The sequence below is a fragment of the Rissa tridactyla genome, chromosome 6 (genome assembly GCF_028500815.1).
Source record: "Rissa tridactyla isolate bRisTri1 chromosome 6, bRisTri1.patW.cur.20221130, whole genome shotgun sequence".
Classification (NCBI taxonomy): domain Eukaryota; kingdom Metazoa; phylum Chordata; class Aves; order Charadriiformes; family Laridae; genus Rissa; species Rissa tridactyla.
The window spans coordinates 29,051,001-29,071,893 of record NC_071471.1 but is presented as its reverse complement, the minus strand read 5'-3'; the positions used below and the strand labels follow the sequence as shown (position 1 = coordinate 29,071,893).

The 20,893-nt window shown below is 44.2% G+C and overlaps 1 long non-coding RNA gene across 1 annotated transcript in view; it reads left to right on the top strand.

Moving 5' to 3' along the window:
• Positions 1 to 20,893, top strand: part of LOC128911930 (uncharacterized) — a 40,037-nt gene that overhangs the window by 5,715 nt on the left and 13,429 nt on the right. Inside the window, exon 2 of the long non-coding RNA XR_008467239.1 lies at positions 14,335 to 14,460. This is a non-coding gene — a long non-coding RNA (uncharacterized LOC128911930). The remainder of the gene's footprint in view (positions 1 to 14,334; positions 14,461 to 20,893) is intronic.

The following is a 20,893-nucleotide window of genomic DNA, read 5'->3' as shown; positions in this document are numbered from 1 at the left end:
CTATGTAGAATACTACACTCTGAAGTGCACTGTTTTGATTATTGGCATGGCTAACCAAGCCATACCACTTACTTTACTGTTAGGATGTCCTTTCCAGATTGCAACTAAGGAGCAGGACTGCAGGCTTGCCTTGACTTCTGAGTGTGCATCCAAATGTACTTGAACTCTGAAGACATTTAAACAAGGGTCTAGATACGTGTATCAAAAAAGATGGCTGTAACACTCCAAATACTCCCGAATCAGTTGCTCGAAATCAGAGGTCAGAATTTTGGCTGATGGTGGGATTTCTTTTGCATATGGCTGGGGATAAAATGTAAATGGGTCTGAAGGGAATCTAAAAAGTAGAAAAATTATCTAAGCTGGTTTATTCTAGTGTTCCCATTTGTGAAAGGCAAAGCCATGGAACCCATCAGAGAGCCTTTTCTGTTGTTTTCTAGGTTGGCAGATCAAGTAATTCTGGGTATTTAATTTCTTTGCCTGTTTTTGGCTATCTTGTTTTTATTCTAGCTTCTCACAGCTTCATTACACGCTGGTTTGTGTCTAATCAATCCTTACAGTCCTTCAACTTTTGTCTGTCTTTCTTACAAATCTGTAATGCAGGGATAGAAGAAGCTCCAGGAGGTTTTCTAGCTCAGCATGACACCATACCAATATTAACATCTGAATGTGTGACCTTGTTAGCTCAGTATACACAGGGTAGATATCTTTTTTTCTAACTGTCCAAAGCATCACTTATTATTAATGAAATGTGCTGTATAAAAGAGTACCATTAAATTTCTCCCAGCTGGCAGCCTTACTGTGATGTTAACTTGTACACCATAGGATCTGGGGAGAATTTCAGCCAAGGCTTAGAATAAAATTCTGGAAGCAAATGATCCTGTAGCTTGGTGCTAATGTTGTATGGCATTCCATGGCTGTTCTATCGACAGCTCATAAGCAAAATCCTGAATTTGTGTAGTAAGTACAAGCATCCTTCTTAGTGGCATAGTTTGTTTCTTGTGGGAGTTGCCTGCTATTTCCAGAACCATCAGGTAGAAATTAATGAATCAACAGAGTAAATAACCTACTACTTATTTCCTGAAACAAAGAGCACCTGTAACATAGAAGGGGCAGCTGCCTGGCAGGAGGCTGGTGGTGCTTTTAGACGTATAGGAATGTTGGGACTGAGTAGAGCCAGGAACAAGTGGATACATAGAGCCAAGTGTAAGCGTCGTTTGGACTATGAGACCTTTTTGTCAGGTGTTGGTGCCTCTTCAATGCCTCTTTCAGTTCCTTGATAATAAGCCCATGTTCGTGTGGGTTCTGACCTCAGGGGAGGTTAACGCTTCTCCTACTGAAGAAAGCCAAGTCACACTCCTTTCAATCTTGGATGTTTACTGTTGCTTGCAAGGCTGTTTCTATTTGTGTTGTCCTTTGGGTGTGATGCCTGCAAGGTGGGAATTGCCTGAAGCTTGGTTTGTTTGGTGAGAGAAGGGAGGCCTGTTTGTCAGGCATGTTCTCTTCTGAACTTCTTCACTTTTTGCCAACTTGGTCCCAGCCCTCAGGCTGAAGAGGCAGGTGTGAAGTGAGGTGAGCTATGAAAAAAACCCAACGAACCAACCATCAAACCCCAAAACACACGGAGTAGGATTGTGAATGTGGGTGGAGGAGGAGGCTTGTTGCCAAACCTGAGTGGTGTAGAAGGTAATGAGGATCTGAACCTGTGTTTCTGCAACCCAGGGTATTGCTAAGACTCTTCATGTGCCTCTTAGCAATGCTGCAGCAGGTAGCTGGAGGGCAGGGTGTCTTGGGTAGGATCCACTGGCTATGGCTGAGGTGGGAGAGGCTGCTTTTCCCCTTGTCTTTAGGGATTTAGTCTGCCTAGAGCAGAACAGATAATGCAGGAGCTGCATAACCAGCTGCTGCACACCAGCCCTTCCTCTTTGAGCAGACTGCCAGACTGGAGCTTTCTTGTTAAATGGGCATTAAGGTCACCCCTGAAATCAATTTCATGCTTGAACTGCAGCCCTTGCATTTGCAAGGTATTGCTCCTTTGTAGTACCTCAAGGAGCACCCATGGACACAGGCATCTTTAATGTTGACATTGCACAGTATTGGTGTAAGAGAAGTGCTTTCTCTTCTTGGAGATGTTAGTGATACCAGGGCTTAGTCCCTGTCACCTTTATGTATTTGAGTGGATTTCAGAGGAGGGTTCTCTAAGTGCCAGTTCCTCTTCTGGGGAAGTGGAAGTTGCCTAAACCACTGACTCAGTTTAGCTGGCTGTGGGATGCAGATGAAAAATGTTGGCTTTCTAGATAATGAATGGCATTTTTCAGTTTGGGATATGCTTTGAAAAATGTAGGGTGTTAAAAACAGTGGTAGGAAGGTCAATGGGCAAACTCATATTCAGTCTTTAACCCTTCATAAGGTGGCATAGCCATGCAGTCATCTTCAGTCTGGTGGTACAGAGGAAGGCAATGAGGTTTCTGCTCATGTGTTGTTGAACAGCAAGAAGGATGAGCACAGGATTGCTTCTTCCACAGGAGTTTTTCTTACACAGTGCTATAAAGAGAAACTCGGGGAGGTAGGGAAATAGAGATAAGGTACTCACAAATCTTCCAGTGATGCTCTGGGAGTCACAAAGACTTAGAAACATTGGGGTGGTGGGAGCTGAATGACGGAGTGTGGAAGTGGCTTTTATTTTCTAGCAAGGTATGGATTCTCTGCAGCATGGTCTTTGCTCTAGTCTAGTGTAATACTGGTTCTTTCCCTTTTAAGACTTTGCGTTTGATGGCAGACTTCAACAAAAGCTGAAGCAGAGGCAGCTCTCTGAACAGAAATTTTGGATAAGATTGCAGAGGAATGAGCGGAGTTAGTTCCACTGAGTCTCTTCCCAACACTGTGGCATGTAGTTGGGATCAGTGGTGAATTCCCACAACAAATCAAGAAATACTTTGCAAGATGCCATACAGAGCTGTTCTCCAAGTGACCTTGCTATACTAGGTCACTGCTACCCACTGATGCCAAACCCTGAGTGGGGTTTAGTGGATGGGAGAGGGAGGTAATGTGGAAGAGGGATGTTTGCCCATTGGACCACTATTGGTTGTGGAATGCTGCTGACGGGTGACTGCCAAGGCTACATGGGAAAGTATTTTATTTATCATTTAAGCAGATAAATTATTGCTGTGTCTTCCCAAAATGGTGTTGCATTTTTACACTTTTTTTCCTGAATAAAGCTGTCCTTGTTTCCTACCAGGCTGCGCATTGGCAAGTGGAGTAGCAGTGCCTGGCTAATGATGCTGGAAAGTAAGGAAATGCAGCAATCCCAGGAGAGCAGGCTGATATATGGGGATGGTGCTCATGATGCTCTCTATTTTTAAAAGGGAACTTGTGTGAATCCATACATTACAGGTGCCAGCATCTCCTGACAGAGGGCGTAAAACCTAATAGTCATTTTGATGGTAAGGATTCATTCTGGTTGGTCTCCTGGGAGCACTGACTGCCTCCAAAGTTATGCATGTTTTCACGTGTAAATATTTTTAGTGGGCTGTTTTGCCAGGACCGTTTCAGCTACCATCACCTTCCATCCTTCCCGTCTGCATAGTCATTTTTTGACCAAGAGAAGGGAGGGAATGTTTTTTGTAGCAATCAGTGTAATAAACATTCTCTGTACACTTATTTTGGAAGAGCAACAGCTCTCCCTGTCACTCTGTAGAGGAGACAGAGGCACTACCTCCCCAGATGGCTTCCCGCTTCATCCCCAGGAAAAGGACTGTCTTGTCTTTCACCCAGCTACTCTGCACAGCTGAGGAGAGAGGAAACTGAAGTTGAAGCAAGGATTCACTATGAATCATGACTCCTTGCTTCTCCACCCTAGCTCATCCTAGAGCTGCCTGGAGGCTGCTCTGGCTTAACACTGCTGGCAAAATTACGCTCCTGCCACTCTTCTTCCTTGCCCTGGCTTGCCCTCTGTTAGGCAAGCTGCCAGGAATCCCCTGCTACGTATGCGACTGCAGGGGTGATACAAGCACAGCCTTGTGTTCAGCATGGCATTTAGAAGCTGTTTTCCCATTGCTGATGATCAGAGCAACATCTGTCTCCTTGTTTACAAGGATGCAACTGTAAGATGATCAGAAAAGCTGGGTTTCTGTGGCTGCCGCTTATAACTGCTGAAATGTGTTCCCGCACCAGCAGGAAGAACCTCATAATATATAGATAGACCTTCTAATCCGTTCTGCATTAGCAAATGATGGAGATGGTCCAAGCAGCAATAATGAAGCCTATCCTGATAGAAGACAGTCAAGATCCTTTTAGCTAGAGCTTGCTGACTTAAGTTGGTCTGAATGTTGTCCTGCTTAGTTCTTAGGCACTTATGCAGTGCTGCTTTCTTTGGTGTGACGCCGACCATAAAAGGTGGTATCTTCAGTACTAGTCCCAAATGTTGTCCCTAGTAATGTGGTGAGAGCCACTAGCTTTGAACTTAGTTTAAGCACATGCTTGTTCGAGGACATGCTTAAGCATATGTGTGTAGTTGAATCATGCATGAAAACTGCTTGTCTCAAGGAGACAATTGTGATTGAGTCTCTGGGGGCACCAGGGTTTGGTGTATCTTGGACTGAGGCCACATCCACGTCCTGTTACCTGCCTGTGTCTGGGCACAATACGTGACTTCTGTAGCTCTAGCTCTTTCTCAAAGTGGCATCCACTGTTTCCCACTTGCTGTTCCCCATGGGGATCCTTGTCCTGGGGCTGATGGCCTGGTTTCTGTGCTGCTCTTTTTGACTCCTTAGCTTTGTGGTCCATCCCTTGCATGGAGGGATAAGGGTTATGCTGGTGGTCTTCCTTGAAGAGCAGAGGCTGGATAGAGGGGAAAAATTTCTGGGGCTCTTGTCATTTAAAGCACCTGGACACAGTTCAATTGTGCAGCACCTGTGAGATGACTGGGTCCACTTTACATGGCTATTTCTATGGGCTTAGAGCTCTTTACATGGCTTCCCCTTTTTTCAGCATTATGGTCTGCACCCTTTCTACTGTTTGTCTTCATCTAATGCTTTTTTGTGTGTGAGAACAGTGCCCAGGTCTTCAAGACCTCTACTCCACACCTAAAAAGGAGGCATTTTGGGCTGACAATGTCCCCAAGACTAGAACAGTTGACCGATGGCTGGCCAGTTTTCACCTGAGGAAGGAGATAAGCATGTCTGAGTAACCCTATGATAACTGCAGAACAAATTATCTGCAAAACAAAAGAGAAACAGAGCCTTTTCCTGCAAAAAGACAACCTGTCACTATAATGATGAGGGGCAGCAAGCAAAGATGGATTGTCCAGGTATTCTGCTATCTTTCAAAGTAAATGTATGTATGCTTGGGGTGTTGATTGCAGAAAACTCTGTTTTCTTGTCAGTGGACGAACTTCTATGTCTGTGTCAGCTCTTCAGGAAGTATGTGTCAGCCAGAGTGTAGACTCCCCTGATCTCTTTTAACTCTTTGACCTTACTTAAATTCTTTGAGTTCTCAGCAAACTAAGATTAATTGGATGGCTTTAGACGTTCAATGGGAGCTCATGCTGCAGTGACCTTACCAATTGCCACTGACAAGAGCAGGAAGACAAGTAATTTTGAGCTTCTACAGAAGTGGCTTTTCATCAGTGTGTTGGAGATAGATCTTGTCCCATGGGTAAGGAACATGCTGCTGTGCAGAAGGAGGTGCTGCTATTTTCAGCACTTTTTTGAGGTTTGACTTGCAAATAGAGATATTTGGAAAAAACTAGCAAATTAGTTGACGGTAGATAGAGAAATGTAGTTGTTGGCCTCTTTAAAGGTGTTCCTTTTCAGTGCAAAGGCCGTACTGTAGTTCGAAGTGTTTTTTCTGTGGCCTGCTTTGTTTAAGAGAAGAAAGTATTGGCTAAAGAGAAGGTAGGGTGTTTGGGACAGGATTCTGGACTGGAGCTCAGGAGATATTAGCTGGTTTTTTGAGAAGGCTATTAGTGACACACATGGCCACAGGCAAGTCATTAACCATGTCTATGACCTTGTCTTTATCTTATTTACTTGAATCTCAAGCTCTTTGGAACAGAGTCTGCCCTTGCTGAATGTTTGCAGAGTGTAGTGCAGTGAATCTGCTTTCTGGGCCAAACCTTTGGACGCTGCTGTTATACAAGTGGTAGATCATGGTCACCTGTTTCAACTGTGTCATTAGTGTGCAGGAATCCATAACCGCTGCTGAAGCTTCCTTTCCACTGGTTTCACCAGCTGCACGTTTGGAAGGACTGTGTGCCTAGACATTGGCAGAGGAGCTGACAGGCTGCATCCCATTATCTTTTAAATATTTGTGTGCCTTCTTTTAACGTGCATGGCCAGTGCTGGCTGCCTTTTGCCACTGTCATAAGCAAAGCAGTTGTTGCTCATCTAGGTAATGTGTTGTGTCCTTACAAAGTCATTGGCACAGATTTCCCTGGCACTGAGTTTTACCCCAGTGCCAGATTGCCTCTGTCACCTCGATGGGTTGTGGTGACACCCAATAGTAATGCTCTCCATGACGCTGAATCTCTCCTGATGCTGTTTCCTCTGGTGTATGTCCTTATAGGTCTTTACTGCTTGTCCCCAGCAGCTTGCAGTATCACCACCACTTACGCTATCTTCTTTAAAACTGTTCCTGCAGTCCACCTTGTTCTGCCAGTCTGTCTCTATTTCGGTCTCCCTTGCCTATCTAGACTGGAAACCCTTGGAGAAAGGGCTTAACGGTGTTATTCCTGCTATACTCAGCGACAGCTTGTCACTTGGTGAGGAATAGCCCCTAAACTTTCACTCACAGGAAAGGTTTGATTATATTAGGCGGGTCTAATTATAGGGCAGCCAAGATCTCAGGTGCAGCCTCTAAGCACAATAGTAATATACATAATAATTTGGGTAGCTGCATATGTTCTCAGACCTCGTAATTACCAGACGTGGAGCAGGCCGTATTTTGGCTTTCCCTGAGTGTATGTTTTGATAGATGAAATGGGGATGTCTGCAGTGTGCTTGTCCTATTAAAATTGCTTCTGTTTTGATATTTCCCATTTGGAAACATAAATGCGGGTGCAATCCCACATAACACTAGTTCACACTCTTCTGATCCTACAGTAGGTATCCTGTTATGACCCCAACAGTGCTAAAGCTTGTTTCCACAGATTTTTGTTTTCCACATTTCTCAGTAGAAGAGTAACATAAATACCTGCTACTCTGTTGTTTTATTCTGTGCAGTACAAACCCAGCATTAGCCCACTGGCTACTGTGTTCACCAACACTGATGCTGGAGTGGCATACAGTCCGTCAAAACCCAAACTTGCAGCAGCCCAGCACTGAGCATGCAACAGCTGCTGGATCCCCGAAGTGGCCTAGGATAGACAATGTCGCTGGGGGAAAAAACCCAACCAGGACAGAGAATGAGAGCTGGTGTCGGGAATCACTTCTGCATCAGTCTGTGGGTGGCCATAAAGGGTCAAGAAGTTATGCTGACAGAGCAAATAGAATTCATCTTGTGCATGCTAGGGAGGTTGCAGCTTCAGACTAGGACATCAAAGTTCAGTTTTGTCATTCCAGGTGAATTAAAGAGGACACTCTTCTTTTCCTCTGTTCCTTGGATAAGGCCATGACAGCCGTGTTCTTCTAATGTCTACCAGAGAAGTATTGAAACTGCCTCTGCCTATCCTTGACCTTCTCATCTGTATTTTAGCTTCTTTCATTCTAGATGTGCCTGAAGCACATCCAAAGTGCTGGATGTGCAGACACATGTGTTCACATCTGGCTGGAATTGTGACACAGATCAATGTTTGCTTGTGAGCGGTAAAACAGGACAGCCTATCTAGTTACTGCTGAGAGCTGAATTTAGGTGCGCAGACTCTGATGACCCAAGCTGAAAGCTGGCCAAGGACATTAAGGTTAACAGCTCTGCTTTTGAGTAAACTGGTATAATACCTCTAATGACCAGAGAAGCTTAGCTTTGTTTCTCTTAAACTGGTATAATCATGAGGCAAAGGGAGCCTATCTTAAGTAGAGGTTTCTGGGGGGTAGAAAGGAGACGCTCTTCTCAAAACCTTGCCATGTGGCACAGTCCCATTCTCCTCCACCCAGCTCATGTCAGCAATCAGATGTTCCCTGCTGGCGTTTCCCCTTCCATCATTGTTAGTTGATCTTACTGTCTTGTTTCAGCCCTGTAGCTGCATTTTTTTTTTTTTCCTCCCCCCCCCTCCTCCCGCGGCTTCACTCAAACTTAATACTTGACCGTGCCGTGCTCCAGCCTGCGGGGCTGGCTGGGAAGAGGCGCCCCTTCAGCACTGGGAGAGCTCCAGCGGGGCGTCCGTCAGGCTCCGCGCGAGCTCCGCCCGCATCGCCGCTCCGGGCGGTGTCCGTGCGAAACATCCCACGTTATCCGGCACATGGGAGATGTTTACTAATTAGTTTGCCTTTAAGCAGATTTAAAATAATTCTGTTCGGATTAGGGTTTATGCTCTGCCCAGCTCCACATGAGTTTCCGTGTCGGGCTGGAGTGTTGGATTTTGATTGGTAACAGCGGTGGTTTTTCTCGACGGGTGCATCTCTGGTCGGTTGCATCCTCCCCAGCTGCACTCTGAGCAAGCAGGGCCTATGCCCAATCCAAACCTACTTTTCATGGGCAAGTTTCACGCCACTTTTGCTCAAAGGCTTCCTGCATAGGGATTGGGTTTTGCCTTAGATTTGCACTTCATGTTACTGAGTGCAGCATGGATGTGTCCTTTAAAGGGGAGGATCTGCTTCCACCTAGAAGAATCCTTTAACAAAACCAGGGATAGGGAGGGATTTTTCAGGATAGAGAAGCCCTTCTCCCAGAAGCTAAAGGCAAGATTGTAAAAAAAACAAAAAAAACAAAAAAAAAAAACAAAAAAAAAAAACCCCAAACAAACAAAAAAACCAAAACAAAAACCCCCCAAAAACACAAAAAAAAACCCAACCAAAAACCCCATGAAGTGATGAATAAAAGTAGGCAACAAAAACTTCAGATACAGTGCATAGGTAGAGTACTTTCTTTTTTTCTTTGTCTCTTGGCATGTATTTGGGGAAAAACTCCCTGTCTGTTCAGTGTGAAACAGAATGCTGCAAGGTTTTAGGTTCTCCATGTGACCAGATGGGGTTTGCCGCAACAATAGGGTTTCTGCTTGGTTTTGGGAAGGGCAGCAGTTTTGCTGGCATTACACAAGGCTATGTGTGATAAAATAAGGAACCTTCTTTCTCCAACTCTTCTGATTTATGAAGCTGCTGGAAATCAAAACTCCATTGCCATTTGGGTAATTTTTTTATTTCTCCAAACTGTACTGGATGTTCTTCACATATTAATTTGTGGATTACAGAATGTTCTAGGCAAAACATCAGTGGGACAGTAAAACGTTAATGCAAGAGTTCAGCTAACATAAAATAAAACCACAGTGTTCTTCTATCCTACTTAATAATGACTCGAGTGAAATGGGGACAGTTGTGTGGTCTAGTGGCTAGTGAGGGGTGTGGTCCTCTGGATTTCTGAAGCTGCTTCCCAGCTCTTCTTTCCCATGCTGGGTGACCTTAAGCAAGTTTACCCCTGGTAAATTGGAGCCTGATGTCTGGCTAGGAAGCTTATTAGGAAACTTAATTTTTGAGAGAGCATTTTGGGAACTTGAGATGACAGGTGCTAAATAAAGACACTTCTCTCTATTAAGTAGCTCTAAGAAAACACACTGAGATTCCAATTTTGTGACATTGGTACTTAGAGAACTCATCTTTTGGCTTTTTATGAATTGAGCAGTCTTGATCTGGAGTTGTCAAGAGATGACAAACGTGGATACTCCTGACCATTTTGCTGGAATGACTGTTTCAGTTGTCAGCACTTTTGTTTATTGGCATCAGAAGAACAATGGTTTAATTTCCATGTCAGCAAATCATTCTGGATTTAAACAGAACTGTGTGGCAGTGGTCTTGAGCGCAGCAAAAGGTGCCCCAGAGCCAGGAAGTTAAATTGATTATAAATGGGAGTAAAGCAGGTTGGCTGAGCTTTGGTTTCCAAGTTGACTGTAAGGCCTCAAAGGGGAAAAGCAAAGAGTAGGAAAAAGTGCATTACAGCAAATGAAGACTGGTCATGCAAAAGGAAAGGGTTATCCTCCAGAATACTACTGTTAGGACACTTGGGCTAATTCTGCAGAGATGTATCTGTTGAAAGAGGACAGCAAACATCTTAGAAAGTGAGGTTGTAAAATGCTGAGACACTGCCTCGTGGATAGGGGAGACCATACAGGTAGAAAGAAAGAACAAGCTGTGGACTGGATTCCTGGCTGAAGGATGTTCATGCATGTTTCATTCTAATTAATTTGGTTCTCTACCTTAAATATTCTTTAAACAAAGAAAACTTTTTACACATCACCCTATCTTTCCTCTCCCAATCCCCATCCCCAGGGGAGCTCGGGTCCAAATGCTTAATCAGAACTTCTCTTGACAAGGTGACAGAGTGGGTCTGATCACTTCCACACCACGAAGTGTGAGCTGAAGTCTTTGAGAAGAAAGTCTGGTACATTCAGTATTATGCGCCGGAGTTTTGCCATTGGATTTTGCTGGGACTGGATCAAGCTGTTATTTTGAATGTACCCACAATCAGTTCGTTTCAAGCTGTGCCCTCATCTATGGCCAGAACAAATCAAGATTTTCTCCTCCTCCCACATATGCATAAGTGACATCATGTTGTTGGGTAAATGTTGCTTTCTTGTCCAGCCAGCAATTTGTCCTGGCTTGAAGTTTGGTAGCAGTTTTCTGCGCAGTATGTACTGCACAGAACACCAGGAGAATGTGCTTTGCATTTGCAAGTGGTTGCTACATTTTTAGGTAGCAGAGAACCAAAGATGGCTGATCCGTGTGTTTCAGGCAGGCAAAGGCAAGCTTGTGGCTAACTTAGTGCTTGAGCCTTCATTGCATTGAAGACTACATTTTTGCAGATATTTGTGCCTAAATCTTAATGCTAGGAACTATGTGCTTCCAAGGAACACTTTTCAAACCAGGGTTGTACTCAGTCAAGCCCAATTTGGTTTGAGCTGTTTCATACCAGTTCAGTCAGCCTGTAGAAACCTCTGTAATGTGAAAAGCTGGTGTAGATCAGAAACCCAAAGTCTCACTGGAATATTGGCCAAGGAGTGCTGTAATGTCAACCCAGTGTGCCTCTTAATGAGCTCCTCATGCCTAATACAATAGTACAGCTCTTCCAGAGGTGAGAGTCTCATTGTCACTCAGGTTTCTCTAAACTGTTCTAGCACCTGTGTCATAAATAGGGCCCCACTGTCTTGCCACGACAGTGAAAATGGAAATTGGCTTTTTTTAAGGATTTTTGGAGTCCTGTCCCCTTGAAGACAATATCTGGGTTATGGGACCACCAGAAGAAGGGGGATGAGTGAAATAATTCACCTAAGGTCTTATAGTTAGAAGTGGCCATGACTTCCTACATGATAATCTGGTTTATCACATGAGGGAGCTGCTACAGGTCCAGCATGTCCTGATCTTCTTTCCACGCAAGTTGGAGAATAGGTAAGCAACAGGGTTAGGTTTAGCACCATCCTAGTAAGAAAAGTGATGAGATGTGGTTCTGAACAATTAATGCAGCCTAATGTGGAACCAGCAAGGCAGTCTTGTTCTCTCTTGAAAGCAGGCCAGGATACTGGAGAAAGGGCATGGGTAGGTATAGGTGGCACCTGGGGCCTCCTCTGTGTTCAGCCAGACCAACTGCCAAAGTCCTCTCCTTGTTTTGGATCTTGATAACAGGGCTTTGGTACATCTTGGACAGCATTAGCCATGACCCATTGTGTGGGAGGGGATGCCTCAAGCTGGTCCTTCTTCCTCTTGTCCTGTTCTTCATCACTGAGCTAAGAGATGGGCTCTTTCCTTTTGGGTTGTCTGAGGGATGCAGGGGTGCACCTAATAAACACAATTCTTCATGACACTTCCTGCCCTTAGTGCCTGTCACTCTGCGGCAAGGCTATGACTTGGGTCCTGGAGCACTTTCACCAGGATAAAACAATGAAGCGAGTCCCCCCACCCTCTAAATCTGGCCAAGGTTTTACAAAGCCCACTCCATGCGGACACAGTCTAACTAGTTCACATTAATGCACCAGTTTATAATATCTCACGGAAATTCCCAGCAGCCTGGGACTCTGACATAAGAAAGATGTGTTACCATTTTGCAAATATGGAGTTAACCTGACAATATAAATATAATAGAATTATTTAGAGAGCTGGTGGTAGGATTATGACTCTAGAGTGTCTGAATCTCAAATCTATGCTTTCCTATATCTATCCTCCCCAGACATTATTTAGAATAATTTCTTCTTCCAAACAAAAAATAATTTTGGGAAAGGCAGATTCCCAGCTCAGCTATGAAATGTCATATCTGTGATGATGATGATTATGGGATGCAGCAAATGCATACATAATTATTCTCACTGCTCACAGAGCAGCAGATAGGCCCATTTGCTGCTGTCTGAAATGTGTAACCAACGACTTCTCCTCATGCTGTCTGCTCTGTGCATTTTCATGAGCTCATTCCCTAGGGCTCATTGTGAAATTGTTTTAATTTTTCAAAGTAGGGAGGAAAAAATAAAATAATTCTGTTGGAAATGGCATTGGTTTGTCTGTGAAGTCATTACAGCTGCTTCTCTCATGAAGGCACAAGAAGAGGAATTCCTGACTCTTTTTTTTTTTATTTCTTTTTTTTTTATTATTTCTTTTTTTAATGTGGGGAGGTGAGGAGCAGTCTGACAGTAAGAATGCAGTGAATTTTGGAGGCAGTTCTGAAAGGGCTTTCACGTTATCCATGTGAGAATGAACAAGGATAACAGCAAAGTTAAGAATGTTTTCTGACTTTCAGATGTGTAGCTTGGTCTCTGTCAGTAGTGATAACTGGATCGTGGTGTAGGGTAATTTATTTGATGCAAAGGGTTGTGTTTGACAGCCTGAACTTGTCAGCCTTGAGTCACATAAGGGAAGGCCCAGTGGAATATATAATGCAAATGTTCAAATAATATAATGAAAAATACCCTTCTGAACTCTTTTCCATTAAATATAAAAATTAAAATGACTTAACGAAACACTTTTCTGTCCCTGTCTTTTAACAACAAACAAAAGCTCTGATGTGGAGTCTGAAATTGCTCATCAAGGGAAGAGGCCAGGCTAGGATTTAGTAAATGGACTTTTTTGAATAAAGCAATTAGTTCTAAAGGGAACATGTCATCTTCTGTATATTGCTAAGGTAGAACAGTCATTGTGCTTTCTGGCACTCCATCAGACTGCTCCTTGTGCATAGTTATTGGAGAAAGTGCATTTACACGTACTGTCGACGTCCGATGCCGGGAAGAGGTTTCTTAAATAACAAGACACAGGCTATTATGTGCATTAGCTTTATTATTTTTTTAAAAGTGTCTTAGCCTTTGGGGACTGAAGGTACTTAATAATATGTTGCAAATACAGTGTGCCAATGTGTTGTCGTCATATCTCAGGTGCTTGATAATCAAAGAAGTGCAGATTAACCCTTAGATGTCCATGGAATTTCTAGCTAGCTGCTTTTATCTCTAGAACTTGCAATGTGTCTATAGTGCAGTGAAGGGCAGCGTGTGTCTGTTGTCTTGGTGTAGTGGCGGAGACTGTCCCAGAAGGAATGTCCTCCTTCACCCCCAGGTGAGCTTAGCCTGCATAAGAGACATGAGCTGTATGCTTTTTGTTAGGGTGATGCATGACTTTTTCGTATAGAGGTACAGGGTGCTTTGGAGATGGAGCATGATCAGACAGCTTGCGCCTTGGAAAGCATGTCTTTGTCGGGGTCATTTGCAATTGATATGAAGGGAAGGCAGGAAAGAGCACATTCCCAGTCCTATATCACACAACTCTTGAACCTTCAACCAAGGTATTACATTCCTGCAAGTTTTCAAAGAAAGGCATTGCCAGAAATAAAGGAACCTGTATGAGGAGCTCCAAAGAGGGGAAAAGACCGAAATGTTTTCTTGCCTGTTATTAGACACCAGAGAAGCAATAAGGGAGAACTTGCACGAGGGAATCACTCACAGAGCAACAGGAATTGTCTATTTTCTGCAGGAAAATGTTTCCTGGTGCTTCCAGAAAGACAGGGTGGTGCCTTGTAGCCTGCTCAGCCAGCAGTAAGCTAAGAGCAAAGTCCCAAGTCACAAAACTCACCAAGAGGAGGTTGAACAGTGAGTGATTTACTAGTGGTGTATATGGAACCTGAACTAAAACCTCTCATGGGCTGAGCTGTTCGGTCCCTAAATCAGGACAATATGAAATGACTTCTGCATTGTCGGGTTTTTTGTTTGTTTCCCCCCTCTAGTATCCTCGGTACTGAAAGAGCTCCCAGAATGAATGTCAAAGAGCCGTCCTGTTGAAGCATGGTAGTCACATCACCTTTAAGCCATGGAAAAGATCCAGTTTGAGCTGATCTCTGCTGGCTAACCAGGTACAACTTGCCTTTCTTAATTTGTCATGTGTTTTTGTAACTGCGACCCAACAGTATGCCTGGGTGTGAAGGGAAGGAGGCAAAGGGAGAAACAGCTGCTGTCTGTAGGTACCAAACAACAAGAACTCAAAGCAGACAGCCTTTGTTTGTTGGATGATATAAGAACTTTGTAGGCGGTGCCTAGTGTTGTGGTTTCCTTGTGTTTGGTTTGTTGCTTTTTTTTCCCCATTGGAGCTTGAGTACAATTCAGAGGGGAAGTTTTGGTCTCCAAGAAATTCAAAAAAGTTTTAATGACCAGGTGAAGAGGCCAAGCAAAAGCTCAGGAGAACTAGTTGAGGCATGGCTCTTGCATGCTGCCTGTAATGGGGTTATGGGGAGATGACTTCTACAGTGGCAGCAACTACAGCGCCTCTTTTTCTTGTTTGTTTGTTTAATTCTGAAAAAAAAGTCGTCTTCTGCTGAGGAAGCTTGGCTGGCGTACTGTAATCTTTAAGGGTGACTTTTCTTTGTGCAGTGTAAAATGGGGTGATGTGATGGTGCAGTAGACAAGCTGCAATACCTTGTCCAGGGCAGAAGCAGAATTGCTGTCGTTTGAGTCAAACCTTGCATCTGCAGCCAAGCCAACTGTTGAATGCTGGTGGGCCCAGGACTTTTCCTTTATTCTCCCTGTTGTGCAGGCCATTCAATAGAGAGCAGTGCCAGTCTTTGCAGCGTATGCACTAAGAGTAGAGATGTTAGGATCAACAAGGAGGTTAATGCTTTTCCATCAGAAGCAGCTGTTTTCAGGAGTTCACAAGTTGCAGAGTTTAAATGCTTCAGCTGATGCCTGCTGTGCAAAAGGTTGTTCTTCTCTCTGGTTTTGGTCTTGTTTTTGTTTTCTTTCTTTGTATTTTGGAAAGTTCCAGTTAAAGTGGTTCAGCTGTTTTGGTGAATGAGACTGGAAATTGTTTGCTAATAACAAAAATAAGCTTAATTGTTCTCTTCAAGTTCCATATTTTAGAGCAGGATCTTGGGCTTTAGAGGACAAAGAGCCTACGGGGTCCCCCATAGTGTTAAGGAGGTGCCTTGCATGACATGTCTACAGGAAGCCATATATCACCAAATTATATATTTCTTCTCCCTCAAAAAATGGAAAAGAGGAAAAAAGCAGTTTCAGCGTGTTCAGTGTCTGCCAAAAAATCCTCCTGATATTTCCTCTGCTGGGATGGGAATATGGGTGAGGCTGAACAGGTCTGCCTTTGGTGGTGTTTCTGAAGGGGCTTACTGCAGGGCCAGGCTCCAGGAAATGGGAAATGTCAATCAGATGAACGTAGCTAGGACCTGGCAGATATTCTCACCCACAGTACTTGAGTTAGATTTCAGAGCCTTGTTCCAGTGTGTGGAAAATCCGTATCTTAACATCTTGCTTGGAAAAACTGAATATGGGCTACACAGTTCTCATCTTTCTAGTAGATGCGTTACCAAAAAAACACCCTTTTATGATCATGTTAGACACATCTTCCCTAAGTCTAAGGAAAGCCCTTCTGTACACTCCTGTTCTGACAGAAACAAGAGTTATGCTGCTGGTATTGGTATGAACAGGGAAGTCTCCAGCGTCATTGACTCTTCTCCCTGGTTTGGCTGCTCAGACCAAACCTGTAAAAACTACAGGAACAATTGAAGGTCTTAAGCAAAGTGCAGGAAAAGACTGAGAAAACTGATAAAAGCACAGGTGAGACTGATGAATGGGGCAGGGAAAAGGAAGTATGGCTAAGTGCAGGAAATAATTATGGATCCCATCGCTAGGAGAGTCTCCGCGATGGAGGTCAGGACTTAGCTTCTTTGTTTACTGTTAATGCATAAACTAAAGGAGGTTTCTGTACTGCAGACAACATTAGTAGAGCCCTGGCTTTCTCTGCTCATAGTCGTAAGAAAACAGTCAATCTTGCACTATCCCTGAGAGTCGATTGCAACTTCACAGCTTCACTTGGAGCAAAAATTCTTTTATGAGCTTCAGACATTCACTTCCTCTCAAGCCTCTGGAATTCAGGACAGGGCCTTGCTCTTGGAAATGCTGGTGTAGTGGTATTTCTGGGTGTCTTGTTGGAGCTCTGATAGCTGTGATTAAGACTGAGCATTGAGGTGTGACTGAGTGAAAGAGCTGATGGTGAGAGTTGACCACTAAATTCAGTATTGCACAACCTTAGTATTTGTATTGTTCTAGTCCTTGGCTTGCTCAGCACACAAAATGGGGTGCTGCAAGAGCACAACACAACCATCCATATTGGAGTGCAAAAAGGAGTGAGTTACCTAACAAAGAACTCCAACCAGTGGAACGAAGCCCTAACCCACCAACTCATATAACAAAAAAAGTGGAAAATGAAAGCCAAGAACTGCATAAAAGCATGAGGATTTTCTGCTTTTGTGGGATGAAGCATGGATGCCTGGAAACACAGAACAAGTTTCATGGGAGCATCCAGCTCCAGTTGGGAACAGGAACCCACTTTTACTTCTGTTATGCAGGTCTAAATTGGTTTGCTTAGCTGCATGGACACCCAAGAGGCAGACAGCCGCATGGCTCACTACCAGCCAACTCAGCAGCTACTTACTTGAGTGGGTTTACTTCCTACATAAAGCTTCTTGCTGAGTGTTTAAACAGCTTGGGGCACTTGGCCATCTTCTTCCAGCAATTCCCATTGCTCTATCTAGGTCTGAGATTGAGACCTGAGCTCTCGCTGCGAGCTTTATCCCGGTCTCTGGAACATCCCTAGACAAGTGACTAATGCACTTTGGATGCTTTATGGGTGGGAAAAGAGGCCTTCCTTGGAGAAGATTGATGTTTGGTAGCCCTATGTAGATCATCCTTTCTTCTCATGAAAAACTCCTAGGTCCCTAGATATGAAGCCCTCTGCCAACAGGTCTGTAGTGCCCATCCTGCTTGTATTGTGGGCAGGGATGGAGAGTGCTTCTTTTTTTCTTGCTGTTTGAAATCCCAAGCTCCTCTATGTTTTTTTTGTTTGTTTGTTTGGGCTTTACTAAGAGACCTCCTGGGAAACTGGCTCTTCTCTTTCTCTCTTCATTTGGATGCTTTATTCCTGGGAATGTGTTTAGAGGGAGAGTCTGAGAAATGCCTTTTGCCTAGCAATGAAGTTGTTGCCCAGAAATGTAAAGCCAATGCCATAGGGGGCTGCTGAGACATAGCGCTTTACTCCTGGAACTGCATGAGGCAGCTCACAGCACATAGGAGATATTGCCACCTCGCTGATATGGAGCTTTAGGAAATTATGCAAATGCTTTCATGTCTGAGCAACTTGGAGCCCTGGATCTTCTGGCTGGTGGTCACTCATCTGTGAAACTGCGGAAGCGTGGTATGGAGCACGCTCCTGTCTGCCTCTGCGGTTTCTGGTAACACATGGTGGGGGAGAGCGGGGAGCAATGAACCCCACTATGCACCTGGAGGACAGTGCAATCCCTTATGTGAAGTGTGTGTGGGAGCAATTCCTTCCTGACCCTGGTGAAGATTGGCTCATGTCCTGGAGAGCAGGATTTAGATCACTTTTATCTTTATTCTCTGAGCTACAGGGATTATTAATGGCTATAAAATGACCCAGCTGCAGTGTTTGACTTGGTGACCTTCAGTAACTGTGAATTTTGCAGGCTGACTGTACAGTGGGGGTGGGGAAAGCTTTTCCTTATTCTTCAGGAATGTGGGAATGTTTCATAGAGATGTCAGACTAGAAAAGGGGCCTTGAGAGATTGTCTGCTTCATGTACCAACACTGATCTAAGCAGCTGAACCGTGTGATGCTTTCCGATGAGTAGGGCAGAGGAGGGAGGAAGAGATCTCGCCCTATTCACATGGAGCAGAGCGTCTATCCTGCAGCACAAGGGCTGTGTTTACATGCAGCACTCCTGCACTGGTGGTTTCATTTCATATTTAAAAGTGCTCAAGTTATCTGTGCGTTGGTGCTGGCCTGGGAGCTTTGGATAGTGAAACCTAAAGGTGAGGTGGTAGGTGTCCCATCCCTGGGAACTTTCAAGGTCAGGTTGGACACGGCTCTGAGCAACCTCATCTAGTTGAAGATGTCCCTGCTCATTGCAGGGGGGTTGGACTAGATGGTCTTTAAAGGTCCCTTCCAACCCAAACTACTCTATGATGTTATGAACCCTCTGCACCATCTCATCAAAACATTGACAAGCATCTTTACCTTGTCCTGGGTCTGCACCCCAGGGGCTCAGGCCAGGGAGCGAAAAGTCCTTGGCCTCCCTGTTCAGCCTGTTCATCAAAAAGCCCATTAGGATGAGCTGAGCTGAGTATTTTTGTGGCATAGGCCCTGGACAGAGGCCACCGAGTTGACTTTGTGGATCGTATGCAAGTAAGCAGAGACGAGCTCTTTTCCTCTACCAGCTCCAAGCGGATCCATGAGCTGAGAGAAAAACCTGCCTGAGTCATTTAGTCTCGTTGTACCTTCAGTTCCGTGAAGTCTGTTGTAAGAGCTAAGAGGTGCACTTTGCAGCCAGCCCAGGGAGACACGGCACACTCTGGCTGGAAACCCCATCTCATCTGATGCTGACCTATTTTGAAAGAGTAAATTCCTCTTCTCTGACTTCATTTACGTGCTGGCTGTCAAGTTATAAGAGCAGCATTTGACTGTGCCGATACTGCCGTTTGTATCAGCAGACAATCACCAGCCTAGCAAGAGTTAGTAATTTGACTAACAGCTCATGACATTATTCTTATTATTTATTTCTGGCAGAACAAATGCAGCAGCAACTTTCTTCTATGGCATCAGCTCCAAATGTCTGTGGCATCCGAACAGCCAAGGCTCTTTTTTAACAATTCAGCCATACTCCCCCACATCTTGCTAACTTTACAGTCCCCCATGGCATCTGTGTGCAGTGAACTGAGCTGTTGAGACTAAATGCAATTTGCAATCAGGCTTCTGTTAACATAGAAATGTACCGGCTGCTCTCCTGCAGTATGGATTCTCATTCTGTCTAGCATATGGTAGCATTAAATCCAGTCTGGAGTGCCTCTCGTTACCACACTGTCAGTCCTTGCAGAGTGCAGAACCCTGAAAAACAAGTGTAAGAGAAATATATTTCAGGAACTGTCTCTCTTCTAACAGAACTTGTCGGGACCTATCAAAGGGAGACCGTACCTCGAAAACTAGCCCTGACAACCGTCTATTCAAGCACAGAAAACTGACTTGAACGCTGATGCAAAAGCCGTGTACTTCCCAAGGCAGGTATCGCACAGGGAGAAGGGGACAAGGAGAATCAGACAAGAGCAAGTTCATTATTAACAAGTTAAAAAGCTAGAAGCAGTCTGTTCTTCTGCTACCAGTACGGGACAGATTTTGATTTGGGAAGATAGCCTCGGGTATGAAGCCGACAGTTATGTAAAGACTTGATATAAATGTAGGCAAAACAAGAAATATATCCATCCACAGAGAAGACAAAGAGGCGAGCCTTTTAGCCATTAAGTATTTCATTCCAGCTTTACCTCATTGTAGAGCACATAAAAGTAGCCCTGGAATTTCTTCAGTGTTAGCATATCTCCCATTGTCTCATAAGGTAGTTTAATTTTAATTTTGCTATTTGAGTGTTATGAATAATTCAGAATGTTTTCTCACTGTTGGCTCTGATGGATGGCCTCGGCTCTTCTTCCCTGAGGCGCTCAGAGCACTGGCCTTAGTGAAACAGATACAAGTTGGATCTGAAGAGAACTGGGTTTGAGACAAGAAATCTATTGCTGTGGCTCGGCAGGGATGTGGACATCCAAGTCATGAGCTCGCAGTGCTGGTTTATTCATAGCTCTCTCTGGTCATTCCCACCCTGAGAACCACAAGCATCTGTTCTACTCATGCACACTCTTGTTATTTCTTACGTGCAAGACCACCGATTTGTGTTTGGTGCCCTGAGCCTTTGATGCGTGAAGAATCCCAGAGTTAAGGTTGTGGCCTAAGGTCAGAAGTAAAAGTTATTGAGAGCATTTGAACTCAACACCTGCTTTTTTCTTAGAGGCTTCTCTGACAATTTCTTAAGAGTCGAAGTTAGTTCAACCTAGGCCTGTATCTGGCTGTCATGAAGAGCCAGAGTCAGTAGTGTCAGTAGCTCAGACCGTGATTACAACAACCTTCAGTCCAGAGAAGTAGGAGGGAAAGGTGGCAGCAGATCAAAGGCTACTTCTCCATCCTGGGAAATTCAACCCTGTATGGCTGAAGCTGTGAGTGACTGTGCCATCCCAAGGTGCTTCCTGGCAGTATTATGTTTAAATAAGAACAATGTGCCTGTTGGATATACCTGTTTCTTTCTTTATTACAGTTCTCTATGCTTGGTGGTAGAGCTAAGACATAGGAAACGGTGTATTACCTAGCTTGGACTCTGGCTCTGTCATTCGTTCTCATATCTGCAATATCACTTTGTGAATGTTTTAGTGGCCTGACTCATAA